Here is a 22,237-nt window from a genome sequence, read left to right as displayed (position 1 = left end):
CGTTGATAAGACAGCATGTTGTAACGTCGTCAAAGGGATGAGGGTTACGTAATGACCAACAGTCTCGTAATAACCTAAAAACCTCATTTCTTACCCCAATTACCGACTCCGTCACTTGTGGGAATGTTTTGTTTAATAGTTGTAGCCCGATGTTATTTTTCTCACTTTGGTGAGAAGCGAACATTACTAAGCCGTAAACATAACATGCTTCTTTATGTTGCATGTTAGCCGCTTTTTCTAAATCACGAAGTCCTATATTCGGATATATTGAGTCAAAATAATTTCTTAACCCGTTGCGTAAAATAGCATTTGGGTTCCCCGCAATATAAGCGTCAAAGTAAACACATCGTAACTTATAGATTTCCCAATGTGATATCCCCCATCTTTTGAACGAAAGCCTTTTATAAACCAAGGAATTCTTGGAACGTTCTTCGAATGTCTTACAAACTGATCTCGCCTTAAATAGTTGTGCCGAGGAATTCTGACCGACTCTAGACAAGATTTCATCAATCATGTCTCCGGGTAGGTCTCTTAAAATATTGGGTTGTCTATCCATTTTGTGTTTTTATACTGTAAAATAGACAAGAGTTAGATTCATAAAAAAAATACTTATTAATACAAGCAATTTTTACATATATCATAAAGCATAAGCATAATATATTACATATATTACACCACACGAATACAACTATCTTATTCCGACTCGATCGTTTCTTCTTCTTCGGTTTTGGTTCGTTTTGCCAAGTTTCTAGGGATATATGATGTTCCCCTAATACGAGCTGTCGTTTTCCACAACGGTTTAGAAAAACCTGGTGGTTTAGAGGTTCCCGGGTCATTGTTACAACTTAAGGGCTTCGGGGGTTGACGATACATATAAAGTTCATCGGGGTTGGAATTAGATTTCTCTATTTTTATGCCCTTTCCTTTATTATTTTCTTTTGCCTTTTTAAATTCAGTTGGGGTAATTTCTATAACATCATCGGAATTCTCGTCGGAATCCGATTCATCGGAGAATTGGTAATCCTCCCAATATTTTGCTTCCTTGGCGGAAACACCATTGACCATAATTAACCTTGGTCTGTTGGTTGAGGATTTTCTTTTACTTAACCGTTTTATTATTTCCCCCACCGGTTCTATTTCCTCCTTTGGTTCCTCCTCTTCCGGTTCGGATTCTTCTTCCGGTTCTGATTCTTCTTCCGGTTCTTCTTCGGGAACTTGTGAATCAGTCCAATATATATTCGACTCTTCGTTATTATTAGGTGAGTCAATGGGATTTGTGCTAGAGGTAGACATTTATCACACAATATCAAACATGTTAAGAGATTAATATATCACATAATATATACATGTTAATAATATATAGTTTCCATCAAAAATGTTAAGCAATCATTTTTAAAGAAAACACGGTCGAAGTCCAGACTCACTAATGCATCCTAACAAACTCGATAAGACACACTAATGCAAATTTTCTGGTTCTCTAAGACCAACGCTCGGATACCAACTGAAATGTCCCGTTCTTATTGATTAAAAACGTTCCATATTAATTGATTTCGTTGCGAGGTTTTGACCTCTATATGAGACGTTTTTCAAAGACTGCATTCATTTTTAAAACAAACCATAACCTTTATTTCATAAATAAAGGTTTAAAAAGCTTTACGTAGATTATCAAATAATGATAATCTAAAATATCCTATTTACACACGACCATTACATAATGGTTTACAATACAAATATGTTACATCGAAATCAGTTTTTTGAATGCAGTTTTTACACAATATCATACAAACATGGACTCCAAATCTTGTTCTTATTTTAGTATGCAACAGCGGAAGCTCTTATTATTCACCTGATAATAAACATGCTTTAAACGTCAACAAAAATGTTGGTGAGTTATAGGTTTAACCTATATATATCAAATCGTAACAATAGACCACAAGATTTCATATTTCAATACATATCCCATACATAGAGATAAAAATCATTCATATGGTGAACACCTGGTAACCGACATTAACAAGATGCATATATAAGAATATCCCCATCATTCCGGGACACCCTTCGGATATGATATAAATTTCGAAGTACTAAAGCATCCGGTACTTTGGATGGGGTATGTTAGGCCCAATAGATCTATCTTTAGGATTCGCGTCAATTAGGGTGTCTGTTCCCTAATTCTTAGATTACCAGACTTAATAAAAAGGGGCATATTCGATTTCGATAATTCAATAATAGAATGTAGTTTCACGTACTTGTGTCTATTTTGTAAATCATTTATAAAACCTGCATGTATTCTCATCCCAAAAATATTAGATTTTAAAAGTGGGACTATAACTCACTTTCACATATTTTTACTTCGTCGGGAAGTAAGACTTGGCCACTGGTTGATTCACGAACCTATAACAATATATTCATATATATCAAAGTATGTTCAAAATATATTTACAACACTTTTAATATATTTTGATGTTTTAAGTTTATTAAGTCAGCTGTCCTCGTTAGTATCCTACAACTAGTTGTCCACAGTTAGATGTACAGAAATAAATCGATAAATATTATCTTAAATCAATCCACGACCCAGTGTATACGTATCTCAGTATTGATTCACAACTCAAACTATATATATTTTGGAATCAACCTCAACCCTGTATAGCTAACTCCAACATTCACATATAGAGTGTCTATGGTTGTTCTGAAATATATATAGATGTGTCGACATGATAGGTCGAAACATTGTATACGTGTCTATGGTATCTCAAGATTACATAATATACAATACAAGTTGATTAAGTTATGGTTGGAATAGATTTGTTACCAATTTTCACGTAGCTAAAATGAGAAAAATTATCCAAACTTGTTTTACCCATAACTTCTTCATTTTAAATCCATTTTGAGTGAATCAAATTGCTATGGTTTCATATTGAACTCTATTTTATGAATCTAAACATAAAAAGTATAGGTTTATAGTCAGAAAAATAAGTTACAAGTCGTTTTTGTAAAGGTAGTCATTTCAGTCGAAAGAACGACGTCTAGATGACCATTTTAGAAAACATACTTCCACTTTGAGTTTAACCATAATTTTTGGATATAGTTTCATGTTCATAATAAAAATCATTTTTCCAGAATAACAACTTTTAAATCAAAGTTTATCATAGTTTTTAATTAACTAACTCAAAACAGCCCGCGGTGTTACTACGACGGCGTAAATCCGGTTTTACGGTGTTTTTCGTGTTTCCAGGTTTTAAATCATTAAGTTAGCTTATCATATAGATATACAACATTTGTTTAGTTGATTTTAAAAGTCAAGTTAGAAGGATTAACTTTTATTTGCGAACAAGTTTAGAATTAACTAAACTATGTTCTAGTGATTACAAGTTTAAACCTTCGAATAAGATAGCTTTATATGTATGAATCGAATGATGTTATGAACATCATTAATACCTCAAGTTCCTTGGATAAACCTACTGGAAATGAGAAAAATAGATCTAGCTTCAAAGGATCCTTGGATGGCTTGAAAGTTCTTGAAGCAGAATCATGACACGAAAACAATTTCAAGTAAGATTTCCACTCGAAATAAGATTGTTATAGTTATAGAAATTGAATTAAAGTTTGAATATGATTATTACCTTGTATTAGAAAGATAACCTACTGTAAGTAATAAAGGTTTCTTGATCTTGGATGATTACTTGGAATGGATTTAGAAAACTTGGAAGTAAACTTGCAATCTTGGAAGTATTCTTGATTTTATGAAACTGGAACTTTTGGAATTTATGAAGAACACTTAGAACTTGAAGATAGAACTTGAGAGAGATCAATTAGATGAAGAAAATTGAAGAATGAGAGTGTTTGTAGGTGTTTTTGGTCGTTGGTGTATGGATTAGATATAAAGGATATGTAATTTTGTTTTCATGTAAATAAGTCATGAATGATTACTCATATTTTTGTAAGTTTATGAGATATTTCATGCTAGTTACCAAATGAAGGTTCCCACATGTGTTAGGTGACTCACATGGGCTGCTAAGAGCTGATCATTGGAGTGTATATACCAATAGTACATACATCTAAAAGCTGTGTATTGTACGAGTACAAATACGGGTGCATACGAGTAGAATTGTTGATGAAACTGAATGAGGATGTAATTGTAAGCATTTTTGTTAAGTAGAAGTATTTTGATAAGTGTCTTGAAGTCTTTCAAAAGTGTATGAATACATATTAAAACACTACATGTATATACATTTTAACTGAGTCGTTAAGTCATCGTTAGTCGTTACATGTAAATGTTGTTTTGAAACCTTTAGGTTAACGATCTTGTTGAATGTTGTTAACCCATTGTTTATTATAATAAATGAGATGTTAAATTGTTATATTATCATGATATTATGATATATAATATATCTTAGTATGATATATATACAGTTAAATGTCGTTACAACGATAATCGTTACATATATGTCTCGTTTCGAAATCATTAAGTTAGTAGTCTTATTTTTACATATGTATTTCATTGTTAATACACTTAATAATATATTTACTTATCATTTAATATAATTAACCAAGTGTATCAATATCTTAATATGATTCATATGTACCTAGTAAGACGTTGTTATAACGATAATCGTTATATATATCGTTTTCGAGTTTCTTAAATTAATAGTCTCATTTTTATGTATATAACTCATTGTTAAAATACCTAATGAGATACATACTTATAATAAAATCATGTTAACTATATATATAACCATATATATGTCATCGTATAGTTTTTACAAGTTTTAACGTTCGTGAATCACCGGTCAACATGGGTGGTCAATTGTCTATATGAAACCTATTTCAATTAATCAAGTCTTAACAAGTTTGATTGCTTAACATGTTGGAAACACTTAATCATGTAAATAACAATTTCATTTAATATATATATATAAACATGGAAAAGTTCGCGTCACTACAACATGCTTGTATGATATTATGTAAAAACTGCATTCAAGAAACTTATTTTTGATGTAATATATTCTTATTGTAAACCATTATGTAATGGTCGTGTGTAAACGGTATATTTTAGATTATCATTATTTGATAATCTAGGTAATGCTTTTTAAACCTTTATAGATAAAATAAAGGTTTTGGTTGTTTTAAAAATGAATGCAGTCTTTGAAAAACGTCTCTTATAGAGGTCAAAACCTCGCGACGAAATCAATTAATATGGAACGTTTATAATCAATATGAACGGGACATTTCAGTTGGTATCCGAGCGTTGGTCTTAGAGAACCAGAAATTTACATTAGTGTGTCTTATCGAGTTTGTAGGATACATTAGTGAGTCTGGACTTCGACCGTGTTTTCTTTAAAAACGATTCTTAACACTTTTGTTGGAAACTATATATTATTAACATGTAAATATAATGTGATATATTAATCTCTTAACGTGTTTGATATTGTGTGATAGATGTCTACCTCTAGTACAAATCCCATTGATTCACCTAATAAAAATGAAGAGTCGAATATATTTTGGGAAGATTCACAAATTCCCGAAGAGGAACCGGAAGAGGAGGAACCGGAAGAGGAGGAACCGGAAGAGGAGGAACCGGAAGAGGAGGAACCGGAAGAGGATGAATCGGAAGAGGAGGAACCAGAAGAAGAAGAGGTTCCGGAGGAAGAAATATTGATACCTATAGTAAATCGATTAAATAAAAGAAAATCCTCAACCAACAGACTAAAGTCAATAATGGTCAATGGTGTTTCCGCCGAGGAAGCAAAATGTTGGGAAGATTACCAATTTTCTGATGAATCAGATCCCGATGAGGATTCTGATGATGTTACAGAAACTACCTCGACCCAATTTAATAAAGCGAAAGAAAATAATAAGGGAAAAGGTATAAAAATAGAGAAACCCGATTCCAACCCCGATGAACTTTATATGTATCGACAACATCAGTATTTCCTAAAATGTAACAATGACCCAGGAACCTCTAAACCACCAGGTTTTTCTAAACCATTATGGAAAACGACGGCTCGTATTAGAGGAACACCATATATTCCTAGAAATTTTGGAAAACGAACTAAGTCCGAAGAAGAAGAAACCAGTGATTCAGATTAGAGGGTTGTAATCATGTTGTGTATTATATGTATTGTAGTGTGCTTGTACTTTTATGTTCTATGTAAAAATTTCTTGTATTGTTTGTTAATTATCTTTTACGAATCTAATCCTTTTCTATTTTACAGTATAAAAACAAAATGGACGTTAAGAAGACCTACCAGAGGATATGATTGTGGAAATCTTATCTAGAGTCGGTCAAAATTCATCAGCACATTTAGTTATGGCGAAATTAACTTGTCAAACATTTGAAAGACTTTCCAAAAATGCCTTAGTTTATAAAAGGCTTTCCTTTGATAGGTGGGGTATATCACATTGGGGAGACCGTAAGTTACGTCGTGTTTTCTTTAAAGCGTTAAATGCGGGGAACCCTAATGCAATTTTACGCTACGGGTTAAGAACCTATTTTGACTCAACATATTCCAACATTGGATTTCATGAATTAGAAAGAGCTTCTAACATGCAACATAAAGAAGCATGTTATGCTTAAGGGTTAGTGATGTTCGCTTCTTACCAAAGTGAGAAAAAGAACACCGGATTGCAACTTTTAAATAAAACCTTCCCACAAGTGACGGATTCAGTAGTTGGGGTGAGAAACAAGGTTTTTAGATTATTATGGGGCTGTTGGACATTACGAAACCCTCGTCCTTTTGATGACATTACAATATGCTGCCTAGCCAATGGTCATAACGGTTATTTTCCACAAGACCAAGGATGGGAAGTCGTCTTAGTAAAACCAGAATGCATGACTTGTTTCTGGACTTATGAATTACGTGTCTTTATTTCCTTTGCTGAACAACTTGCGTATTAACTAGATTTATCTTCAAAACTGTCCTGTATCAAAGTGTACTATATTTCATGTTATATGTAATATAGCGATGTTGTAAGTTTGAAGAATATTTATATGTGATATATTATTATAATCAGTTTTTCATATGGAATTGTAGTAGTTGAATTGTATATTAGCTAATAAGTATGAACTTAATGGGTAGGTAGTACCCGAATTTAAACTTATAAAACGCTAATATGAAGAAAAAGCTTTTATAAATGAGTTCATATTATGCTATTAAATACTATTGACTACTCTTAATATTCTGTATGATTAACTCGATTCAGTTGGCTATTTTGAAGGAAATGGCACCGACTACTCGACACACCATAAATATGAGCGAAGAGGAATTTCGTACCTTTCTTGCTGCAAACATAGCCGCAGTACAGGCTGCGCTACATACCAACAATAACTCTGAATCTAGCAATGCAGCTAACGGCGCAATAAATTGTGTAGGATGCTCCTATAAAGAATTCACTGCCTGCAAACCTTTAGAATTTGATGGAACCGAAGGACCAATTGGATTGAAACGGTGGACCGAGAAATTCGAATCGGTGTTTGCCGTAAGTAAGTGTACTGAAGAGGATAAAGTTAAGTACGCTACGCATACCTTCACAGGTACTGCGTTAACGTGGTGGAACACCTATCTTGAACAGGTAGGACAAAATGCTGCTTCCGCACTACCGTGGTCGGCATTCAAGCAATTGATGAACGAGCAGTACCGTCCTAGAAACGAAGTCAATAAACTCAAGGCAGAACTTAGAGAGTTACGAACACAAGGGTTCAACGTTACCACATATGAACGACGATTCACAGAGTTGTGCCTATTGTGTCCGGGAGCATTCGAAGATGAAGAAGAGAAGATCGACGCGTTTGTAAAAGGGTTACCAGTAAGGATTCAAGAAGATGTGAGTTCACACGAGTCCGCTTCTATACAGAAGGCAATTCGAATGGCTCATAAACTCATAAATCATATTGAGGGAAGAATTAAAGAGCAGGCGGTCAAAAAAGCCAACACGAAACAACTCAAGAGGAAGTGGGAGGAAAACAGTGACAAGAGTCACCAGTACAACAACAACAACAACAACAACAACAACAACAACAACAACAACAACAACAACAACAACAACAACAACAACAACAACAATTACAACCACATTCGCAACAACTATCCCAACAACCGCAACAATAATTGCAACAATAACCACAATCCTAACAATAACTACAACAAACATCCCAACAACAACTACAACAACCATTTCCACAACAATAACAATCCCAACAACAACCTCAATAACAACAACGGCAACAAAAACCAAAAACAACCATGTCATAGGTGTGAAGAAAATCATCAGGGGTTTTGCACGACATTTTGCAACAGGTGTAAAAGAAATGGTCATAGCGAGACAAAGTGTGAGGTCTACGGACCAAAGTTTAACAGAACTAAAGGAACAAATAATGTCGGAACAAGTAATGCCGAAACGAATAGTGTCGGAGCAAGTAATACCAACGATGTTTTTTATAAATGTGGAAAACCGGGCCACATTATTAGAAATTGTCCGAATCAGGAGAATATTAATGGGCAGGGCCGTGGAAGAGTTTTCAATATTAATGCGGCAGAAGCACAGGAAGACTCGGAGCTTGTTACGGGTACGTTTCTTATTGACGATAAATCTGCTTATGTTTTATTTGATTCGGGTGCGGATAGAAGCTATATGAGTAGAGAATTTTGTGCTAAATTAAGTTGCCCATTGACGCCTTTGGATAGTAAATTTTTACTCGAATTAGCAAATGGTAAATTAATTTCAGCAGATAATATATGTCGGAATCGAGAAATTAAACTGGTTAGCGAAACATTTAAGATTGACTTGATACCAGTAGAGTTAGGGAGTTTTGATGTGATAATCGGTATGGACTGGTTGAAAGAAGTGAAAGCAGAGATCATTTGTTACAAAAATGCAATTCGCATTATACGAGAAAAAGGAAAACCCTTAATGGTGTACGGAGAAAAGAGCAATGCGAAGTTAAATCTAATTAGTAACCTGAAGGCACAAAAACTAATAAGAAAAGTTTGCTATGATGTGCTAGCACACGTCGAGAAAGTCAATTCCGAAGAAAAGAACATCAATGATGTTCCCGTCACAAAAGAATTTCCCGATGTATTTTTGAAAGAATTACCGAGACTACCTCCACACCGATCCGTTGAATTTCAAATAGACCTTGTACCGGGAGCTGCACCAATAGCTCGTGCTTCATACAGACTCGCACCTAGCGAAATGAAGGAACTTCAGAGTCAATTACAAGAACTTTTAGAGCGTGGTTTCATTCGACCAAGCACATAACCGTGGGGAGCTCCTGTTTTGTTTGTCAAGAAGAAGGATGGTACATTTAGGTTGTGTATCGACTACCGAGAGTTGAACAAACTCACCATCAAGAACCGCTACCCACTACCGAGAATCGACGACTTATTTGATCAACTACAAGGCTCGTCGGTTTATTCAAAGATTGATTTACGTTCTGGGTATCATCAAATGCGGGTGAAGGAGGATGATATTCCAAACACTGCTTTTAGGACGCGTTACGGTCATTACGAGTTTATGGTTATGACGTTTGGGTTGACTAACGCACCAGCTGTGTTCATGGACCTCATAAACCGAGTGTGTGGACCCTACCTTGACAAGTTTGTCATTGTTTTCATCGATGACATACTTATTTACTCAAAATGACCAAGAGCATGAAGAACACTTGAGAAAAGTGCTAGAGTTGTTAAGGAAAGAAAAATTGTACGCTAAGTTTTCAAAGTGTGCATTTTGGTTGGAAGAAGTTCAATTCCTCGGTCACATAGTGAACAAAGAAGGTATTCAGGTGGATCCAGCAAAGATTGAAACCGTTGAAAAGTGGGAAACCCCAAAAACTCCGAAACACATACGCCAATTTTTAGGGCTAGCAGGTTATTACAGGAGATTCATCCAAGATTTTTCCAAAATAGCAAAACCCTTGACTGCATTAACGCATAAAGGGAGGAAATTTGAATGGAAGGATGAACAAGAAAAAGCATTTCAATTATTGAAGAAAAAGTTAACTACGGCACCTATATTGTCATTACCTGAAGGGAATGATGATTTTGTGATATATTGTGATGCCTCAAAGCAAGGTCTTGGTTGTGTATTAATGCAACGAATGAAGGTAATTGCTTATGCATCTAGATAATTGAAGATTCACGAGCAAAATTATACGACTCATGATTTGGAATTAGGTGCGGTTGTTTTTGCATTTAAGACTTGGAGGCACTACTTATATGGGGTCAAAAGTATTATATATACCGACCACAAAAGTCTTCAACACATATTTAATCAGAAACAACTGAACATGAGGCAGCTTACGACTTTGAGATTCGTTACCACCCGGGGAAGGCAAATGTGGTAGCTGACGCCTTGAGCAGAAAAGACAGAGAACCCATTCGAGTAAAATCTATGAATATAATGATTCACAATAACCTTACTACTCAAATAAAGGAGGCGCAACAAGGAGTTTTAAAAGAGGGAAATTTAAAGAATGAAATACCCAAAGGATTAGAGAAGCATCTTAATATTCGGGAAGACGGAACCCGGTATAGGGCTAAAAGGATTTGGGTACCAAAATTTGAAGATATGAGAGAAATGGTACTTAGAGAAGCTCATAAAACCAGATACTCAATACATCCTGGAACGGAGAAGATGTACAAGGATCTCAAGAAACATTTTTGGTGGCTGGGTATGAAAGCCGATGTTACTAAATATGTAGGAGAATGTTTGACGTGTTCTAAGGTCAAAGCTGAGCATCAGAAACCATCAAGTCTACTTCAACAACCCAAAATCTAGGAATGGAAATGGGAAAACATTACCATGGATTTCATCACTAAATTGCCAAGGACTGCAAGTGGTTTTGATACTATTTGGGTAATAGTTGATCGTCTCACCAAATCAGTACACTTCCTGCCAATAAGAGAGGATGACAAGATGGAGAAGTTAGCATGACTGTATTTGAAGGAAGTCCTCTCCAGACATGGAATACCAATCTCTATTATCTCTGATAGGGATGGAAGATTTATTTCAAGATTCTGGCAGACATTACAGCAAGCATTAGGAACTCGTCTAGACATGAGTACTGCCTATCATCCACAAACTAATGGGCAGAGCAAAAGGACGATACAAACTCTTGAAGACATGCTACGAGCATGTGTTATTGATTTCGGAAACAGTTGGGATCGACATCTACCATTAGCAGAATTTTCCTACAACAACAGCTACCATTCAAGCATTGAGATGGCGCCATTTGAAGCACTTTATTGTAGAAAGTGCAGGTCTCCAATTTGTTGGAGTGAAGTGGGGGATAGACAGATTACGGGTCCAGAGATAATACAAGAAACTACCGAGAAGATCATCCAAATTCAACAACGGTTGAAAACCGCCCAAAGTCGATAAAAAGAGCTACGCTGACATTAAAAGAAAAGATATAGAATTTGAAATTGGAGAGATGGTCATGCTTAAAGTTGCACCTTGGAAAGGCGTTGTTCGATTTGGTAAACGAGGGAAATTAAATCCAAGGTATATTGGACCATTCAAGATTATTGATCGTGTTGGACCAGTAGCTTACCGACTTGAGTTACCTCAACAACTCGCGGCTGTACATAACACTTTCCAAGTCTCGAATTTGAAGAAATGCTTTGCTAAAGAAGATCTCACTATTCCGTTAGATGAAATCCAGATCAATGAAAAACTTCAATTCATCGAAGAACCCGTCGAAATAATGGATCGTGAGGTTAAAAGACTTAAGCAAAACAAGATACCAATTGTTTAAGGTTCGATGGAATGCTCGTAGAGTACCCGAGTTCACCTGGGAACGAGAAGATCAGATGAAGAAGAAATATCCGCACTTATTTCCAGAAGATACGTCAACACCTCCAACTGCTTAAAATTTCGGGACGAAATTTATTTAACGGGTAGGTACTGTAGTGACCCGAACTTTTCCATATTTATATACATATTAAATGAAATTGTTATTTACATGATTAATTGTTTTTAACATGTTAAGCAATCAAACTTGTTAAGACTTGATTAATTGAAATAGGTTTCATATAGACATTTGACCACCCAAGTTGACCGGTGATTCACGAACGTTAAAACGTGTAAAAACTATATGATGACATATATATGGTTATATATATAGTTAACATGATTTTATGATAAGTAAGTATCTCATTAGGTATTTTAACAATGATTTATATACATAAAAATGAGACTATTAAATTAAGAAACTCAAAAATGATATATATAACGATTATCGTTATAACGTCTTACTAAGTACATATGAATCATATTAAGATATTGATACACTTGGTTAATTATGTTAAATGATAAGTAAATATTTCATTAAGTATATTAATAATGAACTACATATGTAAAAATAAGACTACTAACTTAATGATTTCGAAACGAGACATATATGTAACGATTATCGTTGTAACGACATTTAACTGTATATATATCATACTAAGATATATTATATATCATAATATCATGATAATGTAACAATTTAACATCTCTTTAGATATAATAAACAATGGGTTAATAATATTTAACAAGACCGTTAACCTAAAGGTTTCAAAACAACATATACATGTAACGACTAACGATGACTTAACGACTCAATTAAAATGTATTTACATGTAGTGTTTTAATATGTATTCATACACTTTTGAAAGACTTCAATACACTTATCAAAATACTTCTACTTAACAAAAATGCTTACAATTACATCCTCGTTCAGTTTCATCAACAATTCTACTCGTATGCACCCGTATTCGTACTCGTACAATACACAGCTTTTAGATGTATGTACTATTGGTATATACACTCCAATGATCAGCTCTTAGCAGCCCATGTGAGTCACCTAACACATGTGGGAAGCATCATTTGGCAACTAGAATGAAATATCCCATAAAATTACAAAAATATGAGTAATCATTCATGACTTATTTACATGTAAACAAAATTACACATCCTTTATATCTAATCCATATACCAACGACCAAAAACACCTACAAACACTTTCATTCTTCATTTTTCTTCATCTAATTGATCTCTCTCAAGTTCTATCTTCAAGTTCTAAGTGTTCTTCATAAATTCTATAAGTTCTGGTTTCATAAAATCAAGAATACTTCCAAGTTTGCTAGCTTACTTCCAATCTTGTAAAGTGATCATATAACCTCAAGAAATCTTTCTTATTTATAGTAAGATATCTTTTTAATATAAGATAATACTCATATTCAAACTTTGATTCAATTTCTATAACTATAACAATCTTATTTCGAGTGGAAATCTTACTTGAACTTATTTTCGTGTCATGATTCTGCTTCAAGAACTTTCATGCCATCAAAGGATCCTTTGAAGCTAGATCTATCTTTCTCATTTCTAGTAGGTTTATCCACAAAACCTGAGGTAGTAATGATGTTCATAACATCATTCGATTCATATATATAAAACTACCTTATTCAAAGGTTTAAACTTGAAATCACTAGAACATAGTTTAGTTAATTCTAAAATTGTTCGCAAATAAAAGTTAATCCTTTTAACTTGACTTTTAAAATCAACTAAATACATGTTCTATATCTATATGATATGCTAACTTAATGATTTAAAACATGAAAACACGAAAAACACCGTAAAACCGGATATACGCCGTCGTAGTAACACCACGGGCTGTTTTGGGTTAGTTAATTAAAAACTATGTTAAACTTTTATTTAAAATTTTTTCTTCTGGGAAAATTATTTTTATTATGAACATGAAACTATATCCAAAAATCATGGTTAAACTCAAAGTGGAAGTATGTTTTCTAAAATGGTCATCTAGACGTTGTTTTTTAGACTGAAATGACTACCTTTACAAAAATGACTTGTAACTTATATTTCCAACTATAAACCTATACTTTTTATGTTTAGATTTATAAAATAGAGTTCAATATGAAACCATAGCAATTTGATTCACTCAAAACGGATGTAAAACGAAGAAGTTATGGGTAAAACAAGATTGGATATTTTTTTATTGTTGTAGCTACGGGAAATATTGTTACAATTCTATACAAATCATATCCTAGCTAACTTATATTGTATTATACATGTATTCTAATATATTATGTAATCTTGGGATACCATAGACACGTATGCAAATATTTTGACATATCATATCGACCCATGTATATATATTATTTGGAACAACCATAGACACTCTATATGCAGTAATGTTGGAGTTAGCTATACAGGGTTGAGGTTGATTCCAAAAATATATATACTTTGAGTTGTGATCTAGCCTGAGACGTGTATACACTGGGTCGTGGATTGATTCAAGATAATATATATCGATTTATTTCTGTACATCTAACTGTGGACAACTAGTTGTAGGTTACTAACGAGGACAGCTGACTTAATAAACTTAAAATAGTAAAACGTATTAAAAATGTTGTAAATATATTTTAAACATACTTTGATATATATGTACATATTTGTTATAGGTTCGTGAATCGACCAGTGGCCAAGACTTACTTCCCGACGAAGTAAAAATCTGTGAAAGTGAGTTATAGTCCCACTTTTAAAATATAATATTTTGGGATGAGAATACATGCAGTTTTATAAATGTTTTACGAAATAGACACAAGTAAATGAAACTATTATATGAGTGAATGATCGAAACCGAATATGCCCCTTTTTCTTAGTAACCTAAGAATTAGTAAACCGATCTACTAATTGACGCGAATCCTAAAGATAGATCTATTGGGCCTAACGAACCCCATCCAAAGTACCAGATGCTTTAGTACTTCGAATTCTTTTTTATCATGTTCGAAGGATTTCCCGGAATGATAGGGGATATTCTTATATGCATCTTGTTAATGTCGGTTACCAGGTGTTCACCATATGAATGATTTTTATCTCTATGTATGGGATGTATATTGAAATATGAAATCTTGTGGTCTATTATTATGATTTGATAATATATAGGTTAAACCTATAACTCACCAACATTTTTGTTGACGTTTTAAGCATGTTTATTCTCAGGTGACTATTAAGAGCTTCCGCTGTTGCATACTAAAATAAGGACAAGATTTGGAGTCCATGCTTGTATGATATTATGTCAAAACTGCATTCAAGAAACTTATTTTTGATGTGATATATTCTTATTGTAAACCATTATGTAATGGTCGTGTGTAAACGGTATATTTTAGATTATCATTATTTGATAATCTACGTAATGCTTTTTAAACCTTTATAGATAAAATAAAGGTTATGGTTGTTTTAAAAATGAATGCAGTCTTTGAAAAACGTCTCATATAGATGTCAAAACCTCGCGACGAAATCAATTAATATGGAACATTTATAATCAATATGAACGGGACATTTCATAAGGTCAAAGCTGAGCATCAGAAACCATCAGGTCTACTTCAACAACCCGAAATCCCGGAATGTAAATGGGAAAACATTACCATGGATTTCATCACTAAATTGCCAAGGACTGCAAGTGGTTTTGATACTATTTGGGTAATAGTTGATCATCTCACCAAATCTGCACACTTCCTGCCAATAAGAGAAGATTACAAGATGGAGAAGTTAGCACGACTTTATTTGAAGGAAGTCGTCTCCAGACATGGAATACCAATCTCTATTATCTCTGATAGGGATGGCAGATTTATTTCAAGATTCTGGCAGACATTACAGCAAGCATTAGGAACTCGTCTAGACATGAGTACTGCCTATCATCTACAAACTGATGGGCAGAGTGAAAGGACGATACAAACACTTGAAGACATGCTATGAGAATGTGTTATTGATTTCGGAAACAGTAGGGATAGACACCTTCCGTTAGCAGAATTTTCCTACAACAACAGCTACCATTTAAGCATTGAGATGGCGCCGTTTGAAGCACTTTATGGTAGAAAGTGCAGGTCTCCGATTTGTTAGAGTGAAGTGGGGGATATACAGATTACGGGTCCTTAGATAATACAAGAAAATACCGAGAAGATCATCTATATTCAACAACGATTGAAAACCGCCCAAAGTCGACAAAAGAGCTACGCTGACATTAAAAGAAAAGATATAGAATTTGAAATTGGAGAGATGGTCATGCTTAAAGTTGCACCTTGGAAAGGCGTTGTTCGATTTGGTAAACGGGGGAAATTAAATCCAAGGTATATTGGACCATTCAAGATTATTGATCGTGTCGGACCAGTTGCTTACCGACTTGAATTACCTCAATAACTCGCGTTTGTACATAACACTTTTCACGTCTCAAATTTGAAGAAATGTTTTGCTAAAGAAGATCTCACTATTCCGTTAGACGAAATCCAAATCAACGAAAAACTTCAATTCATCGAAGAACCCGTCGAAATAATGGATCGTGAGGTTAAAAGACTTAAGCAAAACAAGATACCAATTGTTAAGGTTCAATGGAATGCTCATAGAGGACCCGAGTTCACCTGGGAATGAGAAGATCAGATGAAGAAGAAGTACCCGCACTTATTTCCAGAAGATACGTCAACACCTCCAACTGCTTAAAATTTCGGGACGAAATTTATTTAACGGGTGTAGTGACCCGAACTTTTCCATGTTTATATATATTAAATGAAATTGATATTTACATGATTAAGTGTTTCTAACATGTTAAGCAATCAAACTTGTTAAGACTTGATTAATTGAAATAGGTTTCATATAGACAATTGACCACCCAAGTTGACCGGTGATTCACGAACGTTAAAACTTGTAAAAACTATATGATATCATATATATGGATATATATATATTTAACATGATATTATGATAAGTAAACATATCATTAAGTATATTAACAATGAACTACATATGTAAAAACAAGTCTACTAACTTAAGGATTTCGAAACGAGGCATATATGTTACGATTATCGTTGTAACGACATGTAAATGTATATATATCATATTAAGATATATTAATACATCATAATATCATGATAATGTAATAATTTAACATCTCTTTAGATATAATAAACAATGGATTAACAACATTTAACAAGATCATTAACCTAAAGGTTTCAAAACAACACTTACATGTAACGACTAACGATGACTTAACGACTCAGTTAAAATGTATATACATGTAGTGTTTTAATATGTATTCATACAATTTTGAAAGAGTTTAAGACACTTATCAAAGTAGTTCTACTTAACAAAAATGCTTACGATTACATCCTCATTCATTTTCATCAACAATTCTACTCGTATGCACTCGTATTTATACTCGTAAAATACACAGCTTCTAAATGTATTTACTATTGGTATATACACTCCAATGATCAACTTTTAGCAGCCCATGTGAGTCACCTAACCATGTGGGAACCATCATTTAACATCTAGCATGAAATATCTCACAAAATTACAAACTAATGGAGCCTATATGGAAGCACCATATTCACGTGAACTTGCATACTCACAAACACATTCACTTTGCAATTTTCTTGAATCAAATTACTCTCTCTCATGTATTCTTCCATTTTTCTAAGTGTTCTTCATCATATTCATCAAAATATAGCTCAATCTAGTTCATAAATCCATACATAAACCAAGTTATAAAACAACTACTCAAGAATACACCAACAACACTTCCAAGTTTGCTAGCTTACTTCCAAACTTGCAAATCCACTTTGAGTGATCATCCAAACTCAAGAAATCTTTCTTATTTACAGTAAGATATCTTTCTAATATAAGGTAATACTCATATTCAAACTTTGATTCAATTTCTATAACTTTAACAATCTTATTTCGAGTGGAAATCTTACTTGAACTTGTTTTCGTGTCATGATTTTGCTTCAAGAACTTTCAAGCCATCCAAGGATCCTTTGAAGCTAGATCTATTTTTCTCATTTCCAGTAGGTTTATCCACAAAATATGAGGTAGTAATGATGTTCATAACATCATTCGATTCATATATATAAAACTACCTTATTCGAAGGTTTAAACTTGAAATCACTAGAACATAGTTTAGTTAATTCTAAACTTGTTCGCAAACAAAAGTTAATTCTTCTAACTTGAAATTTAAAATCAACTAAACACATGTTCTATATCTATATGATATGCTAACTTAATGATTTAAAACCAGAAAACACGAAAAACACCGTAAAACCGGATATACGCCGTCGTAGTAACACCGCGGGCTGTTTTGGGTTAGTTAATTAAAAACTATGATAAAATTTGATTTAAGATTTAAAAGTTGTTCTTCTGAGAAAATTATTTTTCTTATGGACATGAAACTATATCCAAAAATCATGGTTAAATTCAAAGTGGAAGTATGTTTTCCAAAATGGTCATCTAGACGTCGTTCTTTCGACTGAAATGACTACCTTTACAAAAACAACTTGTAACCTGTATTTCCGACTATAAACTTATACTTTTTCTGTTTAGATTCATAAACTTAAGTTCAATATGAAACCATAGCAACTTGAATCACTCAAAACAGATTTAAAACGAAGAAGTTATGGGTAAAACAAGATTGGATATTTTTGCTTGTTGTAACTACGTGAAAATTGGTAACAAATCTATATTAATCATATCCTAGCTAACTCATATTTTATTATACATGTATTCTAATATATTATGTAATCTTGGGATACCATAGACACGTATGCAAATGTTTTGACATATCATATCGACCCATGTATATATATTATTTGGAACAACCATAGACACTCTATATGCAGTAATGTTTGAGTTAGCTATACAGGGATGAGGTTGATTCCAAAAATATATATACTTTGAGTTTTGATCTAGCCTGAGACGTGTATACACTGGGTCGTGGATTGATTCAAGATAATATATATCGATTTATTTCTGTATATCTAACTGTGGACAACTAGTTGTAGGTTACTAACAAGGACAGCTGACTTAATAAACTTAAAACATTAAAACATATTAAAAATGTTGTAAATATATTTTGAACATACTTTGATATATATGTACATATTTGTTATAGGTTCGTGAATCAACCAGTGGCCAAGTCTTACTTCCCGACGAAGTAAAAAAATCTGTGAACGTGAGTTATAGTCCCACTTTTAAAATCTAATATTTTGGTATGAGAATACATGCAATTTTATAAATATTTTACGAAATAGATATAAGTAAATGAAACTACATTATGGTATGGGTGAATGATCGAAGCCGAATATGCCCCTTTTTAGCTTGGTAGCCTAAGAATTTTGGAACAGACCCCCAAATTGACGCGAATCCTAAAGATAGATCTATCGAGCCCAACAAGCCCCATTTTGGAATTTGGAATGCTTTAGTACTTCGAAATTATCATGTCCGATGGGTGTCCCGGAATGATGGGGATATTCTATATGCATCTTGTTAATGTCGGTTACCAGGTGTTCACCAGATGAATGATTTTTATCTCTATGTATGGGATGTATATTGAAATATGAAATCTTGTGGTCTATTATTACGATTTGATAAATATATAGGTTAAACCTATAACTCACCAACATTTTTGTTGACTTTTAAAGCATATTTATTCTCAGGTGATTATTAAGAGCTTCCGCTGTCGCATGCTAAAATATGGACAAGATTTGGTGTCAGCATGTTTGTATAATATTATTTAAAACTGCATTCGAGATTTATTTTGTTGTAACATATTAATATTGTAAACCAATATGTATTGGTAGTGTGTAAGTGTGATATTTTTAGATTATCATTTCTGGATAATCTAGGTAGTGTCCTTTTAACCTTGTCGATAAAATAAAGGTTATGGTTTGTTTTTTTTAAAAACGAATGCAGTCTTTGAAAAACGTCTCATATAGAGGTCAAAACCTCGCAACAAAATCAATTAATATGGAACGTTTATAATCAATATGAACGGGACATTTCATGCTGGCTCTACTGAAGTACTACAATTAGGTTGAGGTCAACTGGTTCTGAAGGATCACAGTTTGGTACTGATTTCACTAATGAAGTACATCAGTCTCATACTGATGTACATACTACTATGCCAACTAATGATCATGATGTTGTGTGTTCCACTACAAGCTCACCTGTTCATATCACTAGATGGATAAAGGAGCATCCAATTGATGGATAGTGGAGTTAAAATAAGGAGGCATGCAACTAGTAATTTCTGCATGCATGTGAATTTTGTGTCTACCATTGAACCTACATGTCCTGAAGAAGCATTGAAAGATCCTAGCTGGGTAGGAGCTATGCAAGATGACCTCTCTCAGTTTGATAGGAATAAAGTATGGACATTGGTACTCATACCTGATGATGATGAGAAGAAAATCATTGGTACCAAGTGGGTGTTTAAGAACAAGATGGATGAAGATGGGATTGTGATCAAAAACAAAGCTAGATTGGTAGCTCAAGGGTTTAGGTAAGAAGAAGGTTTGGATTACAGAGAGACATATGCACCAGTAGCAAGGATGGAAGCAATCAGAATATTCTTAGCCTTTGCTGCTCATATGAACTTTAAAGTATTCCAGATGGATGTTAAATCTGTATTTCTCAATGAGAAGCTACAAGAAAAAGTTTATGTCAAGCAGCCACCTGGCTTTGTAAACAGTAAATATCTAAATCATATCTACAAGTTAGATAAAGCTCTTTATGGCCTGAAACAGGCACCTAGTATATGGTATGAGAGACTTCATGTGTATCTCACTGGTTTAGACTTTAAAGTTGTAACAATTGATACTACTCTATTCTCAAAAGAGAAGATGGTGATCTCTTGCTAGTACAAATATATGTGGATGATATTATTTATGGTTCTAAAAATGAAAAATATTGTCAAGATTTTTCAAAACTTATATCAAAGACATATGAAATGTGTTTACAGAGAGATTTGTAATACTTTATTGGTTTACAAATCAAACAACTTGATGATGGAATTTTTATAAGTCAAGATAAATATATCAATGATATGTTAAAAAAATTTGGTCTGACCTGTTTAAAAGGCATATGGACTCCAATGGCAGCATCCATTAAAATACATGCTGATCCCAATGGTGAACCAGTCAATATCACTGAATATAGAGGTATGATTGGGTCCCTACTTTATCTTACAATCAGTAGACCAGATATTATGTTTGCCATATGTCTTTGTGCCAGATATCAAGCTGATCCTAAAGAGTCACACTTGCTTGTAGTAAAAAAGATATTTAGGTATCTAAAGAGTACTCCCAAACGTGGTCTCTGGTATCCTAAGGACCAGGATTTTGAACTAATTGGGTACCCAGATGCAGACTTTGCAGGTTGTAAAATAGACAGGAAAAGTACTACTGGTGGTTGCCAGGTACTGGGTGGCAGGCAAGTCAGCTGGACCAGCAAAAAGCAAAATATTGTGTCCATATCTACTGCTGAAGCATAATATGTTTCTGATGGTGGATGTACTGCTCAAGTGTTGTAGATGCAAAGCCAGCTGAAGGACTATGGTGTTAACTTTACAGAGACTCCAATCTACTATGCCAACACCAGTGCCATTGCTATTACCAAAAATCTTGTGATGTAGTCAAGGACCAAGCACATTGACACTCGATACAACTTTATAAGGGATCATGTTCAAAAAGGAAATGCCGAGCTGCACTTCATATCAACTGATTAACAGCTAGCAGATCTATTCACAAAGCCCTTAGATGAGAAACGCTTTACCTATCTCATCTCTGAGCTGGGTATGCTGGAACATTAAAATAAAACACAACTTTGTTGTCGTGCTGGATCCACGGCATATAGGGCAAACCAGTATGACATACTTTGCTGTCTATTGCCTGAATATCGACCACCCAGCATGACAAGGTCTTTTATGTGACAACTCGGAAATTTCTGACCAAATTTAAATTTGATCTTTATATGTTTCCGACAAGATAAGTAAAGTCTGTAATGTTGAGTCTCGAAAATTTTGGAACTATGTTCATATATATTCAATTACCCTTCGACTGCTCTCGACGATTCGCGAACAATTATGTGTAAATAGATATGTATATATATATATATAAATAAATATATATGTGTGTGTATATTAAATTGAGAAATTAAATAGTTTCTTTGATATAAAGATAAGTTATGAAATGAATTTTATGACTTGAAAATGTTAACAAAGTATTGGATGTATAATGCTTTTCATGAACGTAATTGTTTCAATATATGTTTAATATATTTATCGACGGAATTAAAAGATAATATCAAATGATTGAATTATCAGATATAGTGTGATTATGATTACGGGTCTCCGTTATGAGGTCCACTATGATTTAAGAAATCTGTTCTTTTTAACAATATTCGGAAA

This window comes from Rutidosis leptorrhynchoides, chromosome 4, assembly GCF_046630445.1.
Source record: "Rutidosis leptorrhynchoides isolate AG116_Rl617_1_P2 chromosome 4, CSIRO_AGI_Rlap_v1, whole genome shotgun sequence".
Taxonomy (NCBI): Eukaryota; Viridiplantae; Streptophyta; class Magnoliopsida; order Asterales; family Asteraceae; genus Rutidosis; species Rutidosis leptorrhynchoides.
Note: the sequence above shows the minus strand (reverse complement) of the source record.